We start from the raw sequence: 14,023 nt of genomic DNA on the forward strand, positions 1-14,023 counted from the left end.
TTAATTTCAACTTTGATGAGGTATTGATTTATCACAAATCTCCGGTGCAATGAAGGGCAAGAGCAAGATTCTCCATTCAGTGTATACTGAAGATGCGAGGCACAAAGGAAAACAACAGCTGCGTTTGATAGAAGTAACAGCGAGAGTAGGATTCACATCCACACATGCACAATGGAAGAGCAACCCACCGCCTTTACCTCTGGGCCACTTCAGCCCATGGCAAAGGGGCTCACATGTGACCACATCAAGATTACATATGGTGCACCGAGGGGATAAGAAATTCCCTGAGCGGAATCGAATCCATACCATTATGTTTCTGTTTTCAGCAGAATATTAATACCAGCAAAATCCAAGGAATTGACCTCGTCCTTGGAAGGAATACCTTGTCCTTGATTTATTCCGGAGTCGGAACTGTCTCAGAATGAACCAGCAAACATGAAATTCCCGTCACATTCACACGCACATTTAGGCTTGACGCATAATTTCTTCAGACAGTTTCTCTCTCACGTGAAGAAGTATATGCAGAGAGAGAAGTGAAGGTGATGGTTTAGCTCGATGGGCTTTCTCATATGGCTGAACCTGAAGTGGGTAAAATTCCCGGAAATGCAGTGTTGTTGGTTTCATTTTATTAATTTTGCTGCAACTTCACTCTGTTCATCCCAATGATCGGAAGTGAATTTGATTTATATTATTGGAACGTTTAATGTTGCATTCAATTTTGCTCCGAATTTATTTCAGCTTAAAGAAAATACTGATGAGAAAAACAGAAGGTTAAACAACAAAACAAGATGCCAGTTTTGATGCTCAGTTACTTTGGTAGATTTCATTGGGTTTCAAATGAACCCAACATCATGGCGATTGTCCTCCCATCTTTAACCTTTTGGATAAAAGCAGAAAATCGATCTCTAAGAGATGGATCACTTCCTATTCATTATGGAATAGCTTTCCTTGAATATATACAAAATCTGCTCTGTTCCATTTATAATGCTTCATGTGGAATATTAATATAAATCTTTCAAAACTCTGAGCTTTTTTTTGCTGAATCTTATTCAGCTGCATACGTTTCCAATATTTCTTTACATCTAAAGTCGTCCAAATTAGACATTGTTTCCTTGAACCTTCTACCCCCACACCCCACTTTTACACTTTTATCTGAGACAGGCTGTCTCTCTCCTGGTGAAACTCACTGTTTGTGTGTCTCTAAATGTGCCTTTCCAAATATTTTGCAAGTGGATTCTCTGAGTGACAGAAATGATGCTCCCATCATTTCTGTGTCCTACATCGATGGGTTTGAAAACCTAACGTTCAGAAATATACCAACTTGAAAGAGTGAATTTACCACCTATTTACTCTCTTTAAACCTCAAATACTCTGGAAAACTTCCTTTCAGTTTTACTTGGTTCAGTGTCAAATTTTCCAAAACACAAATAATTAAAATTCCATCCCCACTAAACGCCATCAGCATCGTCTCTAATGCCTGAGCAGCCCAGTAAACGTTGACAGTGTCATCTCTGATAGAATCACAGATTCCCTACTATGCAGAAAGTACAGTTCAGTCAATCGAGTCTGTAGGGACACTCTGAACAGCATCTCAACCAGACCGAGCTCCCTTCTCTATCCCCGCAGGCCTCTGGCTTGTGATTACAAATAAACCTGTTGGAATAAAATCTGGCAACGTGTGACTGCTGACCTTATCACTGCGTTACCCATGGCTAATTCACTTAACTAACTGAATTCGCTCCCTGGACACATCAGCTCAATTTAACATGGCCAATCCACCTAACCTACAGAATTAACAGCAGTGAGAACCACTGAGCAAATGTACCATCACATTGAACACTATTTGAATCATGTGTAATGGCTGTACACACTGGTAATCCCACCTAGTGAAAGCAAGTTGCGCCCACCAACCCGAATTCAATGCATCCAAACGCGGTTCTCCGCTGTACATTCTCATTAGTGCTGCTGGAAATGGTTCTGCACTCAGATCTGAATGGGTTTACTCTGTTTTCTTCCTCAGATTCCTGCTTTAAATAAACTAATCAGTCAGGAACAACTCTATATAATGGTTTTCATAAACACAATGTGCAGTTTGCTGAAGTTACGTGTTTGCACATTCACTGACACTCTCTCTCCCCAGGAGCTGCAGTCCTTCCCCAGCTGATTCAGACAGCACTGTCCTTCCTGTGACATATCCAATCGAGAATGGAAGGCCAGGCATTAATAACCTTCAGTGGGGAACAGAGCGATAGGTTTAACACATTTCCGATGCTCCCAGCGGAGAATTGAGCCCAGTGACAGGCGGGGACAGTAACCACGAGACTATGGAGGACAACAACATCGAAGGAGACCCTTCAGCCTGTTGTGGCCGCACTTGTCCAACACAACTGCTTAACGACCTGAATCAAGTTTTCCACGATTTCGCACATAGTCTTACATGTTTTGCCATCACAAATTCACATCTCTTTTTTTTTCAGGTTTGAAGGATTTCCTCCTCTCTGACCATTTCCACAAATCCACTCAAACTTTTCTGCCTTTTCCCGAAATCTCTTGGCCCCAGTGTTCGATCCCTCCATGTTCGAACGCTTCTTTCAGTCTATCCTATGCATGTCCCTTATTATTATGTACATCTCAGTCATGTCTTCTCCAATCTCCTCTGCTCGGCGACAAACAACCCCAGTTTGTCCAATCTCTCCTCATAACTGAAACTCTTCAGCCCAGACAATATCGCAGTAAATCACTCCTGCAATATTCCCAGTGCGATAACATCCATGCTCTTCTGTGAGTTGCAAGACTGCACACAGTAATCTAGTTGGAGCCGAATGAACTTATTTTTACGATTCTGTTACAGGATAAGGGTGTCGCTGGCTCGGCAGTATTTATTGCTGTCCCGAATTGCAAAGCGGGTAGTTGAGATTCAACCATATTGTAGTGAGTCTGGAGTCACATGGAGGCCCGACCAGGTAAGAATGGCAGTTACATTTCTTAAATGACGTCAGATGGATTTGTTTTTTTCAACAATTGGTTATAGATTAACAGGAGCTATTAGATTCGTATTTCCAGATATTTATTGAATCCAAATTCTACCACCTAGCATAGTCGGAGTCAAACCCGAGTCCGTGGTTTCTGAATAAACTGTCCAGTGGTCTCTGGTAATAGCGCTTGGCCATTGCAGAAAAGCGGAGATACTGATCTTTTCCAGTGAAGTCGCTTTTCCCCGATACTGTCCTGTGCCATTTTCCTGAGCTTGACTGCCCCACCCCACACCACCCACAATAATGTCTGGTCCATGTCGGTAATAGCTGCTACATGAGTATTGATCTCACAATAGTGGTAACCAAATGGATCAAATGGTCTGTAGGTCCCGGTGGTGGGGTTGGGGCACGTTCACCCAGCAACAGTGACCGCAGCCACACAGACTGATCGGTATCAACGTGAGAGTCAGTGTTAGATTCTGCAGTGCCTTAATGAAATAGGAAATGACTCAACAAACACATGATGAAAGAGCAGCGCTCCGAAAGCTAGTGCTTCAATTAAACATGTCAGATCATAACCTGTTGTTGGGTGATTTTTAACTTTGTACTCCATAGTCCAACACCGGCATCCCCAAATTAATGAAATGGGGTATGGGATGGAAAGTTCGGTTAGTGATTGCAAGAGGAAAGAAATCTCTGAGAACGGGTGGATTAGAATTCTGAAACACAGAGATGTGAGCGAGCAGAAGCTTGAACGAAAAAGTCATCACTTTGGAGAAAATTACCATGTGCAAATAACTGATTCCTTTGTGTTTCACGAAAGACTGGGACAAATAGAGCGATCACTGCCGTGACTCGGATTCGAACCGAGGTCACTGCGGCCACAACGCAGAGTACTGACCACTATACGATCACGGCACCCCACACAGAAGCACACAAGGTCACAACATTAAGTACAGTATCATAAGAAATATTAGGCAGAGCACCAAATTCACAATATCAGTGCTTATCGAACAGTGCCAGACATGTGTGAACTCAGAATTGGCTGACCGTTTAACTTCAGTGCCCCAAGTGGCTGTGGTGATTCCATCATTAATATGCTCAAGGCTGAGATAAATAGATTTCTCTAAAACATTAAAGACTCCGGAGACAGTGTAGCTTTTGTTGAAATGAATGCTGCACTGGCAATGCAGTTTAACATCGGCTCCTTCACCAGCTCCCAACAGAAGGCAGTGACCACTGCTGCCACAGAGTCCCAATTCCCAGCCCCTGAATCAGAGGAACTGAGTGGCACAATCGCGAAGATCCAACTTGAAATCGGGATGGGAATGAGGTCACAGAGATACTCGATGGCTCCAGTGACACAACCGGAGAATGCACGGTATTTATATGACGGTTTCGAGGCGCAAGCAATTCCGAGGTTCGGTGTGCTCCTGTTCAAAGGCAGGGCAGAAGGGGAAATTTGTTCCCGTTTATAATAACAGCAATCTACAGTGCATCTTGCTGAGACAGCTGAGTGCCACAACTGGAGCAAGGGTGGCTGGTTTGAAGTTTGATTTTACTTCACTTTCACCTACTTCCCTGGAATGAATTGCTTTCACCCTGTAGTCTGCGGCTTTCTTCCTCATGGTTAACTGCATGATTAACTGTTGTATGATCTGCACACTGCTAAATCACGGCCACTCCATGTAAATATGAATCATTGATCTATATGAGAAAGCAGTGGAACTCACAGCAGGCGTGCCTCGTAGGTTTGCAGGCGACATCAGTATTGTAGACAATGAAGAAGATTATCTAAGATTCAAAAGGATCTTAATCCAATGAGTCGTTGGACTGAAAAATGTAACATGGAGTTCAATCTGGATAAGTGGAAGGTATTCCATTTTGGTACAGCAAAAGGAGCAGGGCTTTACGTCGTGTTGGAGCACATGGAAGCTAGGGATGCAGGTACATAATTTCTTGTAGTTTGCATCACATACAGACAGGATGGTTCAAAGGCATTTAACTTACTTCCCTTCATGACTTAGTCTTTAGTTTACACTAGTTGGGACGTTAAGTTTAAAATTTTCAGGACATTGATGCTCCCATTATTTCTTTGTCCTACATCAATGGTTTTGAAATCTTGACTTTCAGAAATTTATGAACTTGAAAGAGTGAATTTACCACATATTTACTCTCTCCAAACCTCAAATACTCCGGAAAACTTCCATTCGGTTTTCCTTGGTTTCGTTTCAAATTTTCCAAAACACAAATAAATAAAATTCCATCCCCACTAAACGCCGTCAGCATCATCTCCAATGTTTTAGCAGCCCAGTCAACGCTGGCAGTGTCCTCTAATAGAATCACAGATTCCCTACAATGCAGAAAGTACAATTCAGCCAATAGATTCTGTAGGGTCACTCTGAACAGCATCTCAACCAGATCTAGCTCCCGTTTTTATCCCCGCAGGCCTCTGGCTTGTGATTTCAAATAAACCTGCTGGAATAAAACCTGGCATCGTGTGACTGCTGACCCTATCACTGCGTTCCCCATGGCTAATTCACTTAACTTACTGAAGTCACTCCCCGGACAAATCAGCGCAATTTAACATGGCCAATCCACCTAATCTACAGACATAAGAGCAGTGCGAACCAATGTAGTGTACCATCACATTGAACACTATCTGTATCATTTGTAATGTCTTTACACACTGGTAAATCATACTTGTGAAAGCCTGCTGCGCCCACCAAACCGAATGCAATGCATCCAAACGCGGTTCTACGCAGTACAACCTCATTACTGCTGCTGGAAATGTTTCTGCACTCAGATCTGAATGGGTTTACTTTGTTTTCTTCCTCGGATTCCTGCTTTAAATAAACACATGAGTCAGGAACAACTGTATAAAATGGATTTCATTGCAACGCAAACACAATGTGCAGTTTGCTGAAGTTACGTGTTTGCACTGTCACTGACACTCTCTCTCTCCAGGAGCTGCAGTCCGTCTCCACGCTGATTCAGACAGCACTGTCCTTCCTGTGACATATCCAATCGAGAATGGAAGGCCAAGCATTAATAACTTTCAGTTGCGAACAAAGCGACATGTTTAAAACCTTTATGATGCCCCCAGCGGAGAGTTGAGCCCAGTGACAGGCGGGGAAACTAACCACGATACTGTGGAGGACAACGACATCGAAGGTGGCCCTTCAGCCTGTTGTGGCCACACTTGTCCAACACAACTGCTTTACGACCTGAATCAAGATTTCCACCGTTTAGCCCATAGTCTTATTTATTTTGGCATCACAAATTCACATCTCAATTTTTTTTAAAGGTTAGAACGATTTCCGCCTCTCTGACCCTTTCCGCAAATCTACTCAAAACTTTCTGCCTTTTTCCGAAGTCTCTTGGCCCCAGTGTTCGAACTCTTCACCAATAACAAACGCTTCTTTCAGTCTATCCTATCCATATCCCTCATTATTTTGTACATCTCAGTCATGTCTTCTCCAATCTCCTCTGCTCGGCGACAAACAACCCCAGTGAACTCCTCACAACTGAAACTCAAACCCAGACAATATCCCAGTGAATCGTTTGCAACGTTCCCAGTGCGATTACATCCATGCAGTACTCTGAATTGCAGAACTGCGCAAAGTAATCTAGATAGAGCCGAATGAACTTTTTTTCTATTCCGTTTCAGTATGAGGGCGTCGCTGGTTCGGCAGTATTTATTGCCATCCCTAATTGCACAGCGGGTTGTTGAGACTCAACCATATTGTAGTGAGTCTGGAGTCACATGGAGGCCCGAGCAGGTAGGAATGGCAGTTTCATTCCTTAAATGACGTCAGATTTTTTTTCAACAATTGAACATGGATATATAGGAGTTTTTAGATCCGTAATTCCAGATATTTATTGAATCCTAATTCTACCACCTAGCATGGTCTGAGTCAAACCCGAGTCCATGGTGTCTGAATAAACAGTCCAGTGTTCAGTGGTAATAGCGCTCGGCCATTGCAGAAAAGCAGTGAAACTGAACATATCCAATGAAGTCGCTTTTCTCCGATACTGTTCTGTGCCATTTTCCTGAGCTTGACCACCCCCCCCAATAATATCTGGTCCATGTCGGTAAAAACTGCTACATGAGTATTGAACTCACAACAGTGGTAACCAAATGGATCAAACCAATAGGTTCCGGTGGTGGGTTTGTGGTACTTTCACCCAGCAACAGTGACCGCAGCCACACGGACTGATTGGTATCAACGTGAGAGTCTGTAATAGATTCTGCAATGCCTTAGTGAAATAGGAAATGACTCCACAAACACATGATGAAAGAGCAGCGCTCCGAAAGCTAGTGCTTCAATTAAACCTGTAAGATCATAACTTGGTGTCGGGTGATTTTTAACTTTGTACTCCATAGTCCAACACCGGCATCCCCAAATTAATGAAATGGGGGTATGGGATGGAAAGTTCTGTTAGTGATCGTAAGAGGGAAGAAATCTCTGAGAACGGGTGGATTTGAATTCTGACATATGAAACCACAGAGATGTGAGCGAGCAGAGCTTGAAGGAAAATAAAATCACCTTGGAGAAAATCAAAACGTTAAAATAACTGATTCCTTTGTGTTTCACAAAAGACTGGGACAAATCGAGCGATTACGGCCGTGATTCAGATTCGAGCCGAGGTTGCTGTGGCCACAACGCAGAGTACTAACCACTATACGATCACGGCAGCCCACAGATAAACGCTCTTAGCGTGCACCATAAGTACAGTATCATAAGAAATGTTAGGCAGAGCACCAAATGCACAATATGAGTGCTGAGTGAACAGTGGCAGATCTGTGGGAACTCAGAATGGGCTGACCGATTAACATCGGTGCCCACAGAGGCCGTGGTGATTCCGTCGTTAATGTGCTGAAGGCTGAGATAAATAGATTTCTCCAAAACATCAAAGACTCTGTGGACAGTGCAGCTTTTCTTACCTGCACATTCAATAATATCATTTATTGTATCTGTTGCTCCCGGTGCGGTCTCCTGTACATTGGGGAGACTGGATGCCTCCTCGCAGAGCGCTTTAGGGAACATCTCTGGGACAACCGCACCAATCAACCACACTGCACTGTGGCCCAAAATTTCAACTCTCCCTCCCACTCTGCCGAGGACATGGAGGTCCTGGGTCTCGTTCATCGCCGCTCCCTCACCACTCGACGCCTGGAGGAAGAACGCCTCATCTTCCACCTCGGAACACTTCAACCTCAGGGCATCAATGTGGACTTCAACAGTTTCCTCATTTCCCCTTCCCCCACCTCAGCCTAGTTCTAAACTTACAACTCAACACTGTCCCCATGACGTGTCCTGACTTGTCCTACCTGCTTATCTTCTTTTCCATCTATCCACTCCGCCCTCCCCCCCCCCCCCCCGATCTATCACCTTCATTCCCTCCCCCACTCAACTATTGTACTCTATGCTACTTTCTCCCCAGCCCCCCACTCCTCTGACTTATCTCTCCACCCTTCAGGCTCTCTGCCTGTATTCCTGATGAAGAGCCTTTGCCCGAAACGTCGATTTTACTGCTCCTCGGATGCTGCCTGAACTGCTGTGCTCTTCCAGCACCAATAATCCAGAATCTGGTTTCCAGCATCTGCAGTCATTGTTTTTACCAAGCTTTTGTTGAAATGTATACTTCAATGGTAATGCAGTTTAACATTGGCTCCTTCCCGAGTTTCCCCACACAAGGCAGTAACCACTGCTGCCACATAGTCCCAGTTCCTAGCCCCAGAATCAGAGGAACTGAGTGACGCAGTCGCGAAGAACCAACTTGAAATCGGGATGGGAATGAGGTCGCACAGATACTCGATGGCTCCAGTGACACAACTGGTGAATGCACGGTATTTCTATGATGGTTTAGAGGCGCAAGCAATTCCGAGGTTGGGAGTGCTCCTGGTCAAAGGCAGGGCAGAAGAGAAAATTTGTTCCCGTTTATAATAACAGAAATCTACAGTGCATCTTGCTGAGACAGCTGAGTGCCACAACTGGAGCGTGGGCAGCTAGTTTGAAGTTTCATTTTGCTTCACTATCACCCAGTTCCCTGGAATGAATTGCTTTCACCATTTTTATTTCCAGTTGTTTAATATCTCCCTGTAGTCTGCGGCTTTCTTTCTCATGGTTAATTGCATGACCAACTGTTGTATGACCTGCACACTGCTAAATCACGGCCACTACAAGTAAATATGAATCATTGATCTATATGAGAAAACAGTGGAACTCACTGCAGGCGTGCTTTGTAGGTTTGCAGGCGACGTCAGAATTGTAGACAGTGAGGATGATTATCTAAGTTTCAAAAGGATCTTCATCCAATGAGTCGTTGGACTGAAAAATGTAACATGGAGTTCAATCTGGATAAATGGAAGGTATTGCATTTTGGTACAGCAAAAGGAGTATGGCTATGCGTATGTTGGAGAACACGGAAACTCGGGATGCAGGTACATAATCTCTTGTCATTTGCATTACCTACAGACAAGTTGGTTTAAAGGCATTTAACAAACTTCCCTTCATTGCTCAGTCCTTTGTGTATAGGAGTCGGGACGTTATGTTGAAGCTTTGCAGGACATTGATGAGGCCTCTTCTGGAATATTCTGTCCAGTTCTGGTCGCCCAGTTGTTGGAATGATATTATTCAGCTGGAGTAGGTTCAGAAAAGGTATACACGCTTGTTGCCTGTGGAAGGTTTGAGTTCTAATGAAAGGCTGGATAGGCTGAGACTATTTTCAGATTCGAGATCGGGGTGCTGGAAAACCACATCAGGTAAGGCAGAATACGAGGAGCAGCAGAATAATTCTTTTGCGCAAGTGTCGTTCATCAGGCTCTTCCCCGAAACGTCGATTCTCCTGCTCCTAAGATGCTGCCTGACCTGTTGTGCTTTCCCAGCACAACACTCTCGACTCTGATCTCTCATCTGCAGTTCTCATTTTCTCTTAGTTGAGACTGTTTTCACTCGAGATTAGGGGTTTGAGCGGCGATCTGATGGAAGTTTATGAATTATTGAGAGGCAAGTTTAGCTTTAATGATAGCGGCCTTTTCCCAGGAGGGGGATTTCAAGGCGAAAGGGCATATGTTTAAGATGAAAAGAGAGATTCTTTTTTTAAAAAAAAGGCATATGAGGCATTTTTTTCGGAAGGCGTTTTACGTGTGCAATTAACTTGCTGAGGAAGTGATGGATGAGGGTACGTTTGCAACATTTAATTGACAATTGATTCCAAACATGAATGGGAAAGTGGGATTTTTAAAATAAATTTATTCATGCCTAGTACGTCAGTTATTTCCCAGAGGACATTTAAGAGTCAACCACGATATTATCTATCTGGAGTCTCCTGTGGGACAGAGCAGATGACTATGGCACGTTGCTGCCCGAACTCCATGAGTGAATAAGATGGGATTTTCTACACAACTGTTTCAGGTCATCACGAGACTCTTCAATTCCAGGTGCTTATTGAATTCAAACTCCACCACCTGTCATGCCAGGACCTGAACCCTTTGTTCCCAAAATATGACCTGGGTTTTTGGATTAACACCACAGTAATAACACTACAAGGGCATTATAACCACTCAGCGGGTACAGCAGGAGGTAGATGGGACTAGATTAGTTTGGCAGTGTGTTCAGCATGGATTGGTTGGACTAGAATGGGGAACCTTATCAAACGCCTTGCTAAAATTCTTATTCCCCACATTTACTGGTCGACTTTCATCGACGTGTTTTTTCACATCTTCAAAGAATTCAATCAGGTGTGTGAGGGATGACCTGCTCCTCACAAAGCCATGCTGACTCTCTCTAATCAAACTATGGTTTTCTATGTAATCGTAAATATTGTCTCTGAGAACCGTCTCCAATACTTTGCCCACCGCTGGTGTAAGACTGACTATTCTATCATGCCCAGGGTTATCCCTATTCCCTTTCCTGAACAAGCGAATAACATTTGCCACCTTCCAATCATCTGGCACTATTCCAGTGGACAGTGAGGATGCAAAGATCATCGCCAATGCCACATCAATCTCTTCCATCACAGACCCAGGGGATTTATTTATACTTATGTTTGTCCATCAATCAGTCTTTACCATCAAATTGTCTACACACTGTCCAAACAACTGATTGACTGCTTTCCACTTCAGTGTCATATACTGTGCTGCCTTCCTGAGCAAATCTGGTTCCTGTGAACCATGGAATAAAAAAAAATGGAATGCACCAATGCCGTCCTCATGAAGGGCCTATGCCCGAAATATCGACTCCACAGATTCTGCTTGAACTTCTGTGCTTTCCCAGCGCCACGATTTCGACTCTGATCTCTATCAACTGCAGTCCTCAGTTTCTCCAATACTGAGGGCTGTCCCCTCTGCACACTGACAGGGAATTAACCATCAGCAACTCATTGTATGTGGAGCTGACTGCTCTGGAAAGTTGCACTTGATGACTACACATTTTTTAAAAAAACAAATTACAATTCAACAAATATTCATTCACTCCAGGAGTTATTATTTTGATTCATGGTTTGGGCAGTCTGATAATAAACAGTGAATGTTTGAAGAACTCCGATGTACAAAGTATTTTAGGTGTTATATTCTAGCTTACGTTCATGCTGGGAGCATTATCAGACCGACTGATGTGATAAGGGAATGAGTTGACATGTGGAGGAGTGACATCTTTGCCATCACAGAGACGTGTTTGAGGGAGGTCAGGGCGAACAACTCAATATTCTGTTCTCCCGGAACTATCGGCAGGACAAGACAGGGTGTCAAAGAGGAAGTGGTGTTGCAATATTTATGAAGGAGTCAGGTATTGTTGAAAGGATGGATGATATCTTGGAAATGTCTTCAAATGAGGCTTTTTGGGTTGAGGTTAGGATCAAAATGATGGGAACACATTGTTGGGGATATTTTATAGACCCCAGAAAAATGAAAGTACAGGAGGAGATATATAACCAATTCACTGAGGCGTGTAAGACCAATAATAGGATCATTGCATTCAGGCAGTTCAATTCCCAAAATTCATTGGGGCAGTGATAACTTTTTAAGAGGGAGAGAGATGGCCTGATTTTTTTTTTCCAGGAACTCCTTATATTGACATGTAGAAGATGCAACAAGGACCGGTGAAAATCTGCGTCCTCATTCTGAGGAATGAAGTCAGTCAGGTGTTTCAGGCAGGATTGTGAGACCATTTTAGGACCAGTGACCATGACATCATATATTTTAAGTTTGTTGAGGAAAAGGTTAAAAAATTAAAGTTATTTGGATTGGGGACGCAAATTTTATTCAAACAAGACAGCATCTGGCCAAAGTACCGTTTCTTCTGGTTAAAACTGTAGCAGAACAACTTGGGGCTGGGGCTTGGAGTCGGGGGGGGGGGTGGGGAATGTCACATACTCAAAATGAAATTGATGACAATGTCAACACACCAAAGATGAATATGAGAAAAAACAAGCCCAGAGAACTTTGTATGTCTACAATTATTCGGAAAAAGGAAAAAAAAACTTAATGGAGATATAAAGTGAGCAGGTCAATGAAGATGATAAAGGAGCATAGAAATTGTAGGGCTCACCTTAAGAAAGTAAGAAGAGCAAAAAGTGGCGTGGTAAAACATCAGCAGGCAAGTTTAACAAGACTCACAAGATATTCTCTCGGTTTATTAAGAGGAAGAGGTTGACAAGGGAAAGAATGGGTAGTATTAGGGACTGAGGAGGCAACCCTGAACGGAGCCACATAATATGGTAGTCATGTATTTCATATCAGTCTTCAGTGTCGAGAAGCAGTTACCGGATTCAGGGAGAGTGACCATGTGATCCTTGAGCAGTTTGATGGGGAGGCTGAGGAAGAATTGAAAGTTCATGTGGAATAGAATGTGGGCAAATCCCTAATCTGGATGAGCTGATATCTTAGGCTGGTGATGAGGGAAGAAATGACAGACTCTGAAACGTTCCTTATTTTATCGTTTCCTCTGACTGGAGATGAGGTGTGAAAGGAACAAGACAACATCGAATGTAGATTAAACTTTCACACAGTGTGCTAGAAATAAGACAAGGGATTGAGACCACCAAATCTCCCATCAGTGGGAGGGAAACAATTCATAGAATCCCTCCAGCATGGGAACTGGCCCATCAGCACTCCAAGTCCACACGGGCCCTTCAAAGAATACCCTACCCAAATCCGTTATGCAACATTTACCCTTAACCCACACATCCATGAACGCAGTGGGGCTATTTAGCATGGCCAATTCACCGAACCTGCACATATTTGGATTGTGATGGGAAACCGGATACCCACGCAGACACAGGCAGAAGGTGCAAACTCCACAGAGTCAGTCGCCCGACACTGGAATCAAACTCGGATCTCTGGAGCTGTGAGGCCGGAATGCTAACCGTTGAGCCACCATGCTGCAGAAAATTGTGAAGGCTGTTGAGATTGGATAATTAAATATCTTCAAGGTTGAGAGAGACTTTTTTAAACAAGGGTTACCGGGAAAAAGCAGGAAAGTTGAATGAAGGATTATAAGTTTAAACACAACCAAATTGAAAGGAAAAGCAGATTCAGTGAATGGATGGGAATCTGTTGCTTCAATGTCTGATGGTAGTTTTTTTCCAATAGCCGTGTACTCACTGGAACATCACCATCTGTCCCTCTGGAGTGAGATCCAGTTTGGAATGCAATTGATGGATGCAAGTAAATCACACGTGCAGTTCTAATAGACAGAGAGTTCCAGCAGAGAGCTACAACAACGTGGATGCGCTGTTTGGGTGAAAACTTTCATCGGCACAGTCACCACTACCAGAAGGAAACCCTCAGCAAGATACCCTCCAAGGCCAGGCAGTGACCTGCAGCTGAAGCACAGGTTGTTATGGATTGGTAGAATGGCGTGCTTCAGGCCTACTGCCATACTAGTCTGAAAATGTCTGTTTCTGAAAGGTAAGCAGACTCAGGCCTGGTTAGTACTTGGACGGGTGACTGCCTGGGAATGTCAGGTGCAGGAGGCTTGATGCCCACACACTGCATCCCTGTAGTGTCGCCATCCAGCTAGAACCAGAACTATATGCAGAGG

At 43.7% G+C, this 14,023-nt stretch overlaps 1 non-coding gene across 1 annotated transcript; it reads right to left on the reverse strand.

The window, feature by feature from the left end:
* Nucleotides 1-3,821: 3,821 nt before the first annotated feature.
* trnah-gug (transfer RNA histidin (anticodon GUG)) lies at nucleotides 3,822-3,893 on the reverse strand. The gene has a single exon. It is a non-coding gene; the product is annotated as a tRNA-His (tRNA).
* Nucleotides 3,894-14,023: the final 10,130 nt, after the last annotated feature.

Source organism: Chiloscyllium punctatum, chromosome 31 (genome assembly GCF_047496795.1).
Source record: "Chiloscyllium punctatum isolate Juve2018m chromosome 31, sChiPun1.3, whole genome shotgun sequence".
NCBI classification, from domain to species: domain Eukaryota; kingdom Metazoa; phylum Chordata; class Chondrichthyes; order Orectolobiformes; family Hemiscylliidae; genus Chiloscyllium; species Chiloscyllium punctatum.